The following is a 12,482-nucleotide window of genomic DNA, read 5'->3' as shown; positions in this document are numbered from 1 at the left end:
AATCCCTGCCCCCTGCACCAGTTCCTCAGCCATACATTCAGGTCCTGTATCTCCCTGTTCCTGCTCTCGCCAGCACAAGGAACCGGAAGCAAACCGGAGATAACCACCCTGGAGGTCCAGCTTTTCAGCACTTTTACGAGCTCACTAAAGTCATGCTTCAGAATATTCATCCCCTTCTTTCCGACATCGTTTGTGCCGACATGCACTACAACTTCCGGCTGTTCACCTTCGCCCTTGAGGATTTTCTGCACTCTGTCCGTGACATCCTGGAACCCTGCACCAGGGAGGCAGCACACCATCCTCGAATCCCGTCTGTTGCCGCAGAAACCCCTGTCCGTACCTCTCACAATGGAGTCTCCAACTACCACGGCGTTGCCTGACGTCGGCCTCTTTGGTTTTGGCTCAACAGCACGTTTTGCTTCGCAAGCCAGTCCGCCGCTCAGTGCGTTAACGTCTTCTGTCCAGACAGCTTCTAAGTGGGTGAACCTGTTCACAAGAGGTACAACACCCGGGGACCTTTGCATTCCATGTTTACTTGATTTGAGTTTGAACTGATTGCATTTAAGTAACTGTCCGTGCTGCTGCAAGTAAGAATTTCATTGTTCCATTTTGGGACACGTGACAATAAACTCTTGACTTGACTAGTATTATCTGATCTAACTGGATAGCATGCAAAACTAAGCTTTCCACTGTACCTCGGTACATGTGACAATATTAAACCTAAACCTAAACCCTTGGATAGAGGATTTTGTATAACAGCATACGGCAAAACCCAAAGCAGGGGCTAGCTGACCAGGCAGGTGTGGTAGGGTCTTTACTTTAGAATTACAGCATGGAAACAGGTGGTTTGGTCTACTGAGTCTGCGCTGACCTGCGATCACCCATCCACACTAGCACTATCCTACATACTTGGGACAATTTACAATTTTACCAATGCCAGTTAACCTACAAATCTGCATGTCTTTGGAGTGTGGGAGGAAACCAGAGAGGGGAAGAAGCTGTTCCTGAGTCTGGTGGTGCGCGCTTTCAAGCTTCTGTACCTTCTGTCGGATGGGAGTGGGGAGAAGAAGGAATGACTGGGGTGGGACAGATCTCTGCTTTTTCGAGCCATCGTGAGGTGTAGATAGACACAAAGTACTGGAGTAACTCAGCGGGCCAGGCAGCATCTCTGGAGAAAAAGGATGGGTGACGTTTTGGGTCAGAACCATGCTTCAGCAGTCTTCACCTTTCATTTTACTCCAGAGATGCTGCCTGATCCGCTGAGTTACTCCAGCATTTTGTGTATATCTTCGGCATAAACCAGCAGCTACAGTTCCTTCCTAGACAGCGTGAAATGTTGATGGAGTCAATTGCGGGGTGTCTGGTGGTCTGTGAGATGGATAGTGTAGCTAGGAACTGCAGATGCTGGCTTACACTAAAGGTAGACACAAAATGCTGGAGTGATTCAGTGGGACAGGCAGCATTTCTGGAGAGAAGGAATAGGTGACGTATATTGGGTCGACGGTCTGAGGAAGGGTCTCGACCCATTCCCTCTAATCGGAGATGCTGCCTGTCCCGCTGTGCTACTCCAGCATTTTGTGTCTATCTTCTGTGAGATGGACTAGGCTACATCCACTACTCTCTGCCCTTGCTTGGTGTGGACTTTGAATGACACGGTGTTGCTGAAGTTGGAGGCAGTTGTTGAGGAGAGCGAGTGTTGGCTGTGGAGGAGGTCCATCCCCTCTGTGAGATTGGGTTGGCCCTGCCTTCTGCCTGCCCTGGCAGATCACTCTCACTGCCTCAGGTCACTGCCTGTACACCATGTTCCAAAGCAACCAGACTCCGACTTACAGCTATCTCAACTTCCCACTTGATCACTTTTATCTATTTGATGTCCAAATACCAAATTATCAGTTTTGAACAGTACGTTCAGTAATTGTTTAAAGAATTTTATGGCGATTGGGTGAGCTGGTGGAAAAGGCACTGATCTTTCACCTCAGTGCTCAGCTTGAGTTCTTCCAGACTTTGGTGTTTCACTCTAGGTTCCAGCATCTGCAGTTTCTTGTGCCTCCATTTGAGCCTGAAGTAGGATCGCCACCCGAGACGTCGCCTATCCATGTTCTCCAGAGATGCTGCCTGACCTGCTGAGTTACTCCAGCACTTTGTGTCCTTTTGTGTACAAACTAGCATCTGCAGTTCTTTGTTTTCTCCGTTTTACTGCTCAGCTGCCAGTTGGCCTCAGAGTATTCTCTCTCCCCCGACGGGGGTTTTGTGAGATTCTCTCGCCCTCCGACTCCCGCTCTTCAACCATGTTCCGACCCACACTTCACTACCTCCACCCATCTGCCAGTCACCTCCCCTCACCTGCATCCACCTATCATTTGTCAGGCTGTCCCACCCAAAAGCAATGTTTGAGCATCTTGGCCAAACCACTGGCCACTACCACCCCTCGCAGAAACAATTGGGATTGGCAGTAAAGCTCACCTTGTTTGCATTGTGTGACTGAATCGTTTAGTTTAGAGATACAGCATGGAAACGGGCCCTTCGGCCCACTGATTCCACGTCGACCAGCGATCCCCGTACACGAGCACTATCCTACGCTCTAGGGACAATTTTTACCAAAGCCAATTAAGCTACAAACCTACACATCTTTGGAGTGTGGGAGGAAACCGGAGCACCCAGGGAAAACCCATGTGGGGCACGGGGAGAGCGTACAAACTCCGAAGGTACACAAAATCGCTGGAGAAACTCAGCAGGTGCAGCAGCATCTATGGAGCGAAGGAGATAGGCAACGTCTGAAGAAGGGTTTCGGCCCGAAACGTTGCCTATCTCCTTCGCTCCATAGATGCTGCTGCACCCGCTGAGTTTCTCCAGCATTTTTGTGTACCTTCGATTTTCCAGCATCTGCAGTTCCTTCTTAGACACGTACAAACTCCGTACCCACAGCACCTGTAATCAGGATGGAACCGGTGTCTCCGGGGCTGTAAGGCAGCAACCCTACCGCTGCGCCACGGTGCTGTTGTGTGCAGTTCTGGTCGCCCCATTACAGGGTGTGGAGGCTTTCCAGAGGATGCAAGGGAGGTTTACCAGAATGCTGCCTGGATTAGAGGGGAGCGCCTAAAGGGAGGGGATGGAAGGACTTGGATTGTTTTCTCCGTTGCGTCGGAGGTTGTGGGGAGACCTGATGGAAGTATATAAAATGATTAGAGGCAGAGATGGGGTGGATAGCCGGATCCTTTACCCAGGGTGGAAGTGTGAAAGACTTGAGGTGTAGTTTTAAGGTTAACAGAGATGTAAAGGGCAAGTTTTTTACACAGATGGTGGTGGGTGTCTGGAGCAAACTTCCAGGGATGGTGGTTGAGGCAGTTACCATAGTGGTGTGTGAGGTTTTTAGATCAGTACATACATGAAAAAGAGAGATGTGGGTCATGTGCAAGCAGAGGAGATTAGTTTAACAATGGATCACAGAATGCATGATGTTGCGATCCATCACATGGTTTGGGAACAAGATTGCAGAAATCCCAGAGTTGTGGATGTAGCCCAGTCCATCACACAGACCAGACTCCCCACCATCGACTCCATCTACACTTCACGCTGCCTCCGAAAAGCAGCCGACATCATCGAAGACTTGTCCAGCCCCGCTCCCATCCAGCAGAAGGTACAGAAGCTTGAAAGCGCACACCACCAGACTGAGGAACAGCCTCTTCCCGTATCAGGCTTCTGATAAGCCCTTCCATAAGCTAGGGTACTGACCTCTTCACCTCTACCCCATTGCAGACATTGGACTTTGTCTCTGGAACTGGTGCGCTACAATGTTGAGAACTATATGTATCTTCCCTTTTGCTCTACCTAGTGTACTTGAGTTTGATAATTGTGTTTATGTATAGTATTATCTGATTTGTTTGGATAGCAGGCAAAACAAAGCTTTTCACTGTAGCTTGGTACACGTGACAATAATGAACCTGACCCTGAACTTGAACCCTAAATCATGTTCGGCATGGACATAGTGGGCCGAAAGGTCTGTCCTGTGCCCTATGTTGTGAAGTCTATGATGGGTTAATGAAGGCAGAAGTGTCTGGTGAACGGCAGGAAGTGCGCTCCGCCAACTCTCCTAATCACTAGCAAACTCTTTAAAAATGACTGATTGGTGGGACACGTACTCAGCAGGTCAGCCTGAGCTGAAGGAGATATTCACTGACATCCTTCACAACAGCAAGCAATTGTTCCACCGTGCATAAATACAGACCTGACAGAGTAGTGGTTAAAGCTATTCGATTACCAGCCAGAGTTCAGCATCGATTATCCAAAGGCATGGTTCAAATCCCACCTAGGAAGCAAGGAAATGTGAATCTTATTGATTAAATTAACCAAGAGAGTGAGCGTTTCATTTTCATGTGTGCCATGTGACGGCACAGTGGCAGATTGCTGCTTTACAGTGTGAGAGTCCCGGGTTCGATCCTGACTATGGGTGCTGTCTGTATGGAGTTTGTACATTCTTCCTGTGACTGCATGGGTTTCCTCTGGGTGCTCTGGTTTCCTCCCACACTCCAAAGACATACAGGTTTATAGGTTAACTGACTTTGGTAAAAGATTGTAAATTGTCCCTAGTGTGTAGGATAGTGCGAGTCTATGGGGATTGATGGTCAGCATGGGCTCAGTGGGCTGAAGGGCCTGTACTGCGCAGTATCTCTAAACTAAAGTAAACAATGATATTCTTACTAGCTGCAGCTTAACAGGCCTGTAAATGCAATAACACACAGATAAATATATAATAATCAAAAATACAATAAATGAATAACTGTTATACCAGACTTACACTTGAATGCAATATTTATGCTTTAAATTGGAGTAGCTATGAATAAGGTTAGGCTAAATTACATTCCTAATTACATTCCACAGTAGACACAGGCTCTGATCAACAGGTGCAGCACATGAATGATCTTAGTTTATTCATGTATAGAAATCAGAATATAATCAAACACTTGGCCTATGTTGACCAACCTGGGTCTCACTGCACACCTGGTTCTACTCCTGACCCTGACTCCAGTTGCATACCTTCCCTCATTCCTGACCTTAAGTCCAGCCTTACACCTGGCCCCTTATTCTACCCTGATCATAGGTGTTTACCTGCTTAGGTTCCCAGTGCTGAACACTCCCATTGTCCCAGCATTGACTGCACACCTAGGACTATTCCAGACCTTGACTCTGGATGCACACTTGGCCTTGCTCCTAGCCCCTCTGCACTGACAATATATCTGGCCCACACATAAAGCCCCATATCTGACCCCCTGGACTTAACCTATTACGTTCAAGTCCACAGGTACATATCTAGTGCACTAATGGGGCACTTCACAGACCTAATTTTGTGTAACAAAATGTCTACATCCATTGGCTTCCTTCTTATCTAACATGCTAGTTACTTTGTCAAAGAAGTCATCAATTGGTTGAACTCAATTTCTCATCCATAAAATTATACTCACTCAGCTGTATAAGTATGCTGTTACCATTTCCTTCATTTTCTAAAAAAACTGTCCTGAAATCATTTTCACCACCAATATTTTCAGTATTTTGCTGTCTTCCTCTCTGCTGGGACTTTTCTGAAATGCAAAGTCCAATAACTATATATTTAAGCGATATTATTCTATTAAATGTGATCTTGAGAGTACATAATATTTTCTGTTGTAGTCATAACACAACAATGATAAAAAAAAGATCTTTGTTTTGATCGCACCTACCAACGTGCATACATTATTATATTACAATTAATATGTACTGAGGGCAAATTTTTGATCCAATGCTCCCCATTCCCAATTACTTTTACATCGAAGTGATTGAAGTCCATTTGAAGTTTAAATGGCATCAGAAAAATTAAACCTCCGGAATGAATGATATTCATTACGTGGTTGGTTGGAGTCAGTATCAGCACAATTACTATATTAAACTTTGAATCTTCAGATTACCTGGTTCAAGCTAAAACTAAAGACAAATAATAACCTCCTCACACATTCCCTGCAAGTATCTCTGTCATTCCTTTAAAATATGCCCCTTCTTTGAACAAGCTCTTAAACATTGCATCTGAATCAGTTTCCATCTGATTACACTCCATGGAGGATGTTCATCTGCGTGTTCAATTAATAAAACAACGAGATTGAGGACATTTCTATTCAACCTGTTAAAGGAATTTTGGGAGGGGGATATTAGAAATAGTCAGTGAGGTAAACAAACATAATAGTTGAGTGGCAAATGTTAATAGTGCTACCTTACCAATATTTAACTGAAGGAAATAATGGGTTATCGGGGCTGTATGTTGTGACAGACAGCCTGACACCTTGCATGTCATTTTAATATTACACTTATCCCATCCCCCTGGATATTCCGGATTAATAAATTAAGGTTTTGTCAACTAATTACAAATCAGGCTAATTACAAATCAATAACATTAGCCAACTCCGAAACACGAAGTTCTGAGTATTAGGATCCAGACATCATGGACAACTGGCCTCAGTTCCCCGCTCATATCTGGCAGTGTTCTCTGTCTGAACCAGGGGCCACGGAGCGTTTTTGAAAGTGGGGAGGCTGAGCAATCACTGATCACAGGCCTTGGGGGTACCCAGTGAGGGAGTGGAGCAACTGAGTGGGGGGGGGAGGGTGTTGGAGGGGGGTGCTCCCCCTCCCACGATAGGGACTTTTTGAAATTTGATGTATTAAAATCATGTTTTAGTGCAGTGTAGAAGTATGATTTCAATGCTTTTTGTATGAAGTATTTTTAAGAGGTAACTTTTTAAGGGGTAACTTGTTCCACACAAAGGGTGGTGGGTATATGGAACAAGCAGCCAGAGGAGGTAGTTGCGGCAGGGACTATCCCAACATTTACGAAACAGTTAGACTGATACATATATAGGACAGGTTTGGAGGGATATGGACCAAAAGCAGGTAGTATAGCTGGGACATGTTGGCGGGTGTGGGCAAGTTGGGCCGAAGGGCCTGTTTTCACACTGTATCGCTCTATGACTACATTATACCTCCACCATGCATGAATGCTTCAAAATCAAGTGGTCGAGTTTTATTGCCATATACTCAAGCATAGAAACATAGAAAATAGGTGCAGGAATAGGCCATTCGGCCCTTCGAGCCAACACTGCCATTCAATATGATCATGGGCGTTCATCTAAAATCATTACCTCTTTCCTGTTTTTTCCCCATATCCCTTGATTTCACTAGCCCCAAGAGCTGAATGTAACTCTCTCTTGAAAACATCCAGTGAATTGGCCTCCACTGCCTTCTGTGGCAGAGAATTCCACAGATTCAAAACTCTCTGCGTGAAGAAAGTTTGTCCTCAACTCAGTCCTAACTGGCCTACCCTATTCTTCAACTGTGACCCCTGGTTCTGAACTTCCCCCAACATCGGGAACATTTTTCCTGCAGTTAAAGTAAGTGAAAATCTAGCAGGCAAGCAGGATGCTTTCTCCAACCACCCCCCATTTGAAGGCCACTATCTTCCACTGTTTCTACCTTGGTACTCACTTCCAGCAGCCACTGATTGTCCTCCGAGATGCACGGAGCCGCAGCCTGATCCATGCTGGTCACCTGGGCGAATTTGACACAGAGACTCTCACGGCAGCGGTGCAACGCTTCCGATGCCTCTGACGACCCGAGACTCTTGCACTGAGGCTGCTCCATGGATGGAGCTGCAGGTGGCGACTCGCCAGCCCGGAAACCACTCACCAGCCCGGCAAAAACTCGCCAGCCCCGGCTCTCCGTCCGCATCTGTCCCCGCCGCTGCTTCTGCTTCCATCCCTCCCTCAGCCCCGGTTCTCCAACACCCGCGGCCCATGCAGTTGATATGAGTTTTGACATTTTCGTTGATCACTGAATTTCTCACGACAGAGCGTGAGAAATTTGTGATCAGCGTGAGAGCGTGAGAATTTGGCGAAATGCTTGATTCTCACGCTCAATGCGTGAGAGTTGGCAGCCTTGTAGTGTAGCCAAAGACGAGTTCCATAGAAGATCACAGTTGCTGTGGTTAGTGTTGTGCAGTGTTCAAGAGCCCGATGGTTACTGGGAAGAAGCTGTTCTTCAACCTGGAAGTCTCGATTTTCGGATAATTGAGCTGTTGATTGTTGTAAAAATACAACGGTTACACTAATGCCCCTTACAGGAGGAAGTCTGCTGTTGTATCCCCTGACCTGTAGGTGACTCCACACCCTGTACTGCCTCAGTTCAGGGGCAAAGATGGATGGGCAATAAATGCTGGCAAGGAGCGGTGTCAAGAGTCAGGAGTGTTGTACTGTCATGTGTACCGAAACAGAACAATGACACTCTTACACTGTGGAAGCATGGAGGGGAATGGCATCAGGAAGATGTATGTCATGTTGCTACTGGTGAACGGAGCTGTGGGACCCACGGCTCATCCTGAGGGACCTCACAGGAATGGCAGGTGACTGAATACTCTGAGAAGCTTGATGGATGCACTGTTGCAGCGCTTGCAACATAGACTCAAGAAACTGCAGATGCTGGGATCTTGTGGGGAACACAAAGTGCCGGGGGAATGGGCTCAGGCAGCATCTCTGGAGGGCATGAATAGATGACGTTTCTAGTGAGGATCCTTCATCTGATTGGCTGCATCACGGCCTGGTCCGTCAATCCCAACGCTCAGAAGCCGGTATCTATCATCAAGGATCCTCACCATCCAGGCCGTTTCCTCTTCTCGCTGCTACCGTTGGGCAGGAGATACAGAAGCCTGAAGTCCCACAGCATCAGGTTCAGGAACAGATACTTTCCTACAACCACCGGGTCCTTGAATCGACCCGCACAACCATAATCCTCCCTCGGCAACAGAACACTACGGAACAGAACACTGCCGTGCACTTGTGTTCAAAAGGGAACTGCAGATGCTGGAATATCGAAGGTACACAAAATTGCTGGGGAAACTCAGCGGGTGCAGCAGCATCTATGGAGCGAAGGAAATAGGCGACGTTTCGGGCCGAAACCCTTCTTCAGACACTGCCGTGCACTTGTTTTCTAATTGTGCTCTGCACTGATGTCTTTTTTTTTTGCACAATCATTTTCCTGTCACTGTCTTGCAGAATGTATGTGTGTTGTCTGAATCTATGTGGCTTTATACTTCAGAGATACAGCGCGGAAACAGGCCCTTCGGCCCGCCGAGCTGAACAGCGATCACCCCGTACACTAACACTATCCTACACACATGGGGCCGTTTTTACAAAATGTTTTTACCGAAGCCAATTCACCTACAATCCTGCACATCTTTGGGTTGTGAGAGCAAACGGGAGAATCTAGAGGAAACCGACGCAGTCACAGGGAGAGCGAACAAACTCCGTGCAGGCAGCACCCATAGTTAGGATTGAACCCAAGTCGCTGGCACTGTGAGGCAGCAACTCTACCGCTGCTCCACTGTGCCACTGCCGCAGGCAATGTTTTCATTTGTACCTGTACCTCAGCATACTTGTGACATTGGCAATAAACACACCCTGACTCAGAGCAGTCATGCAAGACTTCCAAGGCAGTCATGCTCCAAGCTAACTATTTCTATCCCAGGGTCTGCAGTCTCAGGTGCCAGATATAGGCATCAAGTGAAAAGGAATGTATTTAGCCAGAGGGTGGTGAATCTGTGGAATTCATTGCCACAGAAGGCCGAGGAGGCCAAGTCATTGGGTATATTTAGAGCAAAGATCGATAAGCTCTTGATTAGTAAGGCTGTCAAAGGTGATGGGGAATGGGGTTGAGAGGGAAAAATAGATCAGTCATGATTGATCAACGGAGCAAACTTGATGGGCCGAATGGCCTAATTCTGCACCTATGCCTTATGATCTTGTTGAGATTAGTTTAGAGATACAGTGTGGAAACAGGCCCTTCGGCCCACCAAGTCCAGTGATCACCCATACACTCATTCTATCCTAGACACTAGAGACAATTTACAGCAGCCAATCAACCTACAAACCCACATGGGCGCATCTTTGGGACGTGGGAGGGAATCGGAGCACCAGAAGGAAACCCATGCAGTCACAGGAAGAACGTACCAACTCCGGAACTGCAGCTCTTTACCTGAGTCGATCTCCACGTCCTTATAACAAACAGGGGCAGTGCGGAGAAGCTCACATGAGACATGCTCCCGGAATCTAAGAACTGAGGACTGTTTACAGAGTCTTTTACACAGAGTAGGGAAATCAAGAACCAGAGGACATAGGTTTAAGGCGAGTGGGAAAAGACTTCATAGGAACCTGAGGGACAACTGCTTCACAGAGGGTGGTGAGTATATGGAACGAGCTGCCAAAGGAGGTACTGTAGTTGAAGTAGGTACTAAAACTGCATTTAAAAGACATATCGACAGGTACATGGATAGTAAAGGTTTAAAGGGATATGGGCCAAATGCAGGCAAACGGGGCTGCCATAAATGGGGCATTGACACCGGGCCGAAGGGCCTGTTTCCATGTTGTATGATGCTATGACCCTATAATACAACGGGCATTGTATAAATACAATGGGCAATAGATAGAGAAGATTGAAAGCACGTACCACCAGACTCAAGAACATCTTCCCTGCTAATGTTAGACTACTGACGGTCCTTCCATAAGCTAGTGTGTAGCCCAAATCCTCCAACCCGCCTCATTGCGGTTCTTGCGCCTTTTTATCTGCACTTTCCCAGCAACTGTAACACTAGTGGTGATTTTCTCTTCGCTCCATCTGTTGCGCCTGTGTGTGGCTTGTCTGGGATGTATGGGACAACCTGTGGAATTCATTGCCACAGAAGGCTGAGGAGGCCAAGTCATTGGGTATATTTAGAGCAAAGATCGATAAGCTCTTGATTAGTAATGTTTACACTGTATCTCGGTACACGTGACAGTAATAAACCAACACCAAGTCTGAGTGACCTCCAGGGCTGCAATAAGATGTCTAATGGAACTGCATTCCTATACAGTTAGAGAATGTCAGAGTTGTTTATGCTTATTTTGGTTCGTTCCATCCCATCCCTCCCAGTCCCGCGTGCCAGGAATGCCGCAGTTGGTCAGTGTTCAGGGTCTATTTTGGGATAGTGCCTGTCTCCACAACTGGCCCAGACACCGAGAGGCAAAGCACGCGTCTGACAATCGCTCGGTGGGAAGTGCTCTCCATTTCCATTGCCACAGCCGAGCTGACAGCGGAGATATCAGGGAGCAGAAACACCATCGCCTGGTGAGGGAGGTATATTTCCTACAGCAGGGTGAACAAAATGAAAGACAATACTCCAAGTGCAGCCTCACCAATGTCTACAACTGTAACATGATGTCAAAAACTTCTACATTAAATTCCGTGAGTGATGAAGGCCAATGTGTCAAAGGCCTTCTTCAGCATCCTATCTACCTGCTACCTATCTATCTCTCCGACAACTGTGCGCTTGCACTCCTCGATCCCCCTGCCCTAAAACACTCCACAGGGCCCTACCATTCACTCTGCAGGTCCTGCCATGGTTTGAATTCCAGAAATGGAACACCTCACACTAATCTGAATTAAACTCCATCTGCCATTCCTCGGCCCACTTGCTCAGCTGATCAAGATTCTGTTATAATCCTCGATAAATAAGTGGGCCCAGGAATGGCAATGCCATGTGTCTCACTGTCATAACATCCCACAGCGCAGAGAGGCCCTTCAGCCCACCCTGTCTATACTAGACAAACTAAATGTTAGAAATCATTTTTTAAATGTTTACGTCTGCTTTGGACTTTACTTTACTTTAGATTCAACATGGACACAAGCCCTTCGGCCCACCGAGTCCGTGCCGACCAGCGATCACCTCGCACACTGGCACTATCCTACACACTAGGGACAATTTGTAATTTTACCGAAGCCAATTATCCTACAAAGCTGCATGTTTTGGAATGAGGAAAGAAACCAGAGCAGAGGAGGAAACCCACACAGTCACAGGGAGAACTTGCAAACTCCATACAGACAGCACCCATGGTCAGGATCAAACCTGTAAGGCAGCAGCTCTACCGCTGTGCCACTGTGCTGTCATTTACTCGAGGACCTTTACTTTAAACTCCGTAGCAGCTTGTGTTGTGAGACTTCTCAGAACTGTTTCTTTTAACCGGGTTAAAGTTGCTATACAAATGCAGTGTTGTGGAGACAGATGGAAGCAGGTGGTGACTTATGCACGGCGCCTCTTGTCTGTGTTTCATGAGAGAGAGAGGGAGCAGCTAGATGGAGAGGAAGCTGGTCCCAATTAAGAGTAGTCTGACGTGGGTTATATAAGGGCTGTGTAATGTCAAGAGTTACAATGAAGTGTGCCTTTCACAGGGACATTTGTTCCCCTGAGACTGATCCTTTGAACCGATCTCCGTTGATCTGGATTGACAGAACCGCGATTGAGTTCGACAACAGGAAAGCCTACAAGGCTTGCCTTTAATCTTCTCCAAATGGATGAATTAGTATGTTAAAATAAAGGCAAGGTCAGAGAACGAGGCCTATAATCAAACTCGTACGTAAAGCTGTCAGTTGAACCACAA

General features: G+C 46.9%; 1 long non-coding RNA gene across 1 annotated transcript in view; it reads right to left on the bottom strand.

Annotated features, from left to right (window-relative positions):
* Nucleotides 1-4,134: 4,134 nt before the first annotated feature.
* Nucleotides 4,135-12,482, bottom strand: part of LOC116983269 — a 98,678-nt gene continuing 90,330 nt past the window's right edge. The window contains exon 3 of the long non-coding RNA XR_004414662.1: nt 4,135-4,306. This is a non-coding gene — a long non-coding RNA (uncharacterized LOC116983269). The remainder of the gene's footprint in view (nt 4,307-12,482) is intronic.

This window comes from Amblyraja radiata, chromosome 18 (genome assembly GCF_010909765.2).
Source record: "Amblyraja radiata isolate CabotCenter1 chromosome 18, sAmbRad1.1.pri, whole genome shotgun sequence".
Classification (NCBI taxonomy): domain Eukaryota; kingdom Metazoa; phylum Chordata; class Chondrichthyes; order Rajiformes; family Rajidae; genus Amblyraja; species Amblyraja radiata.
Note: the sequence above shows the minus strand (reverse complement) of the source record. Positions and strands in the feature narration are given on the sequence as shown.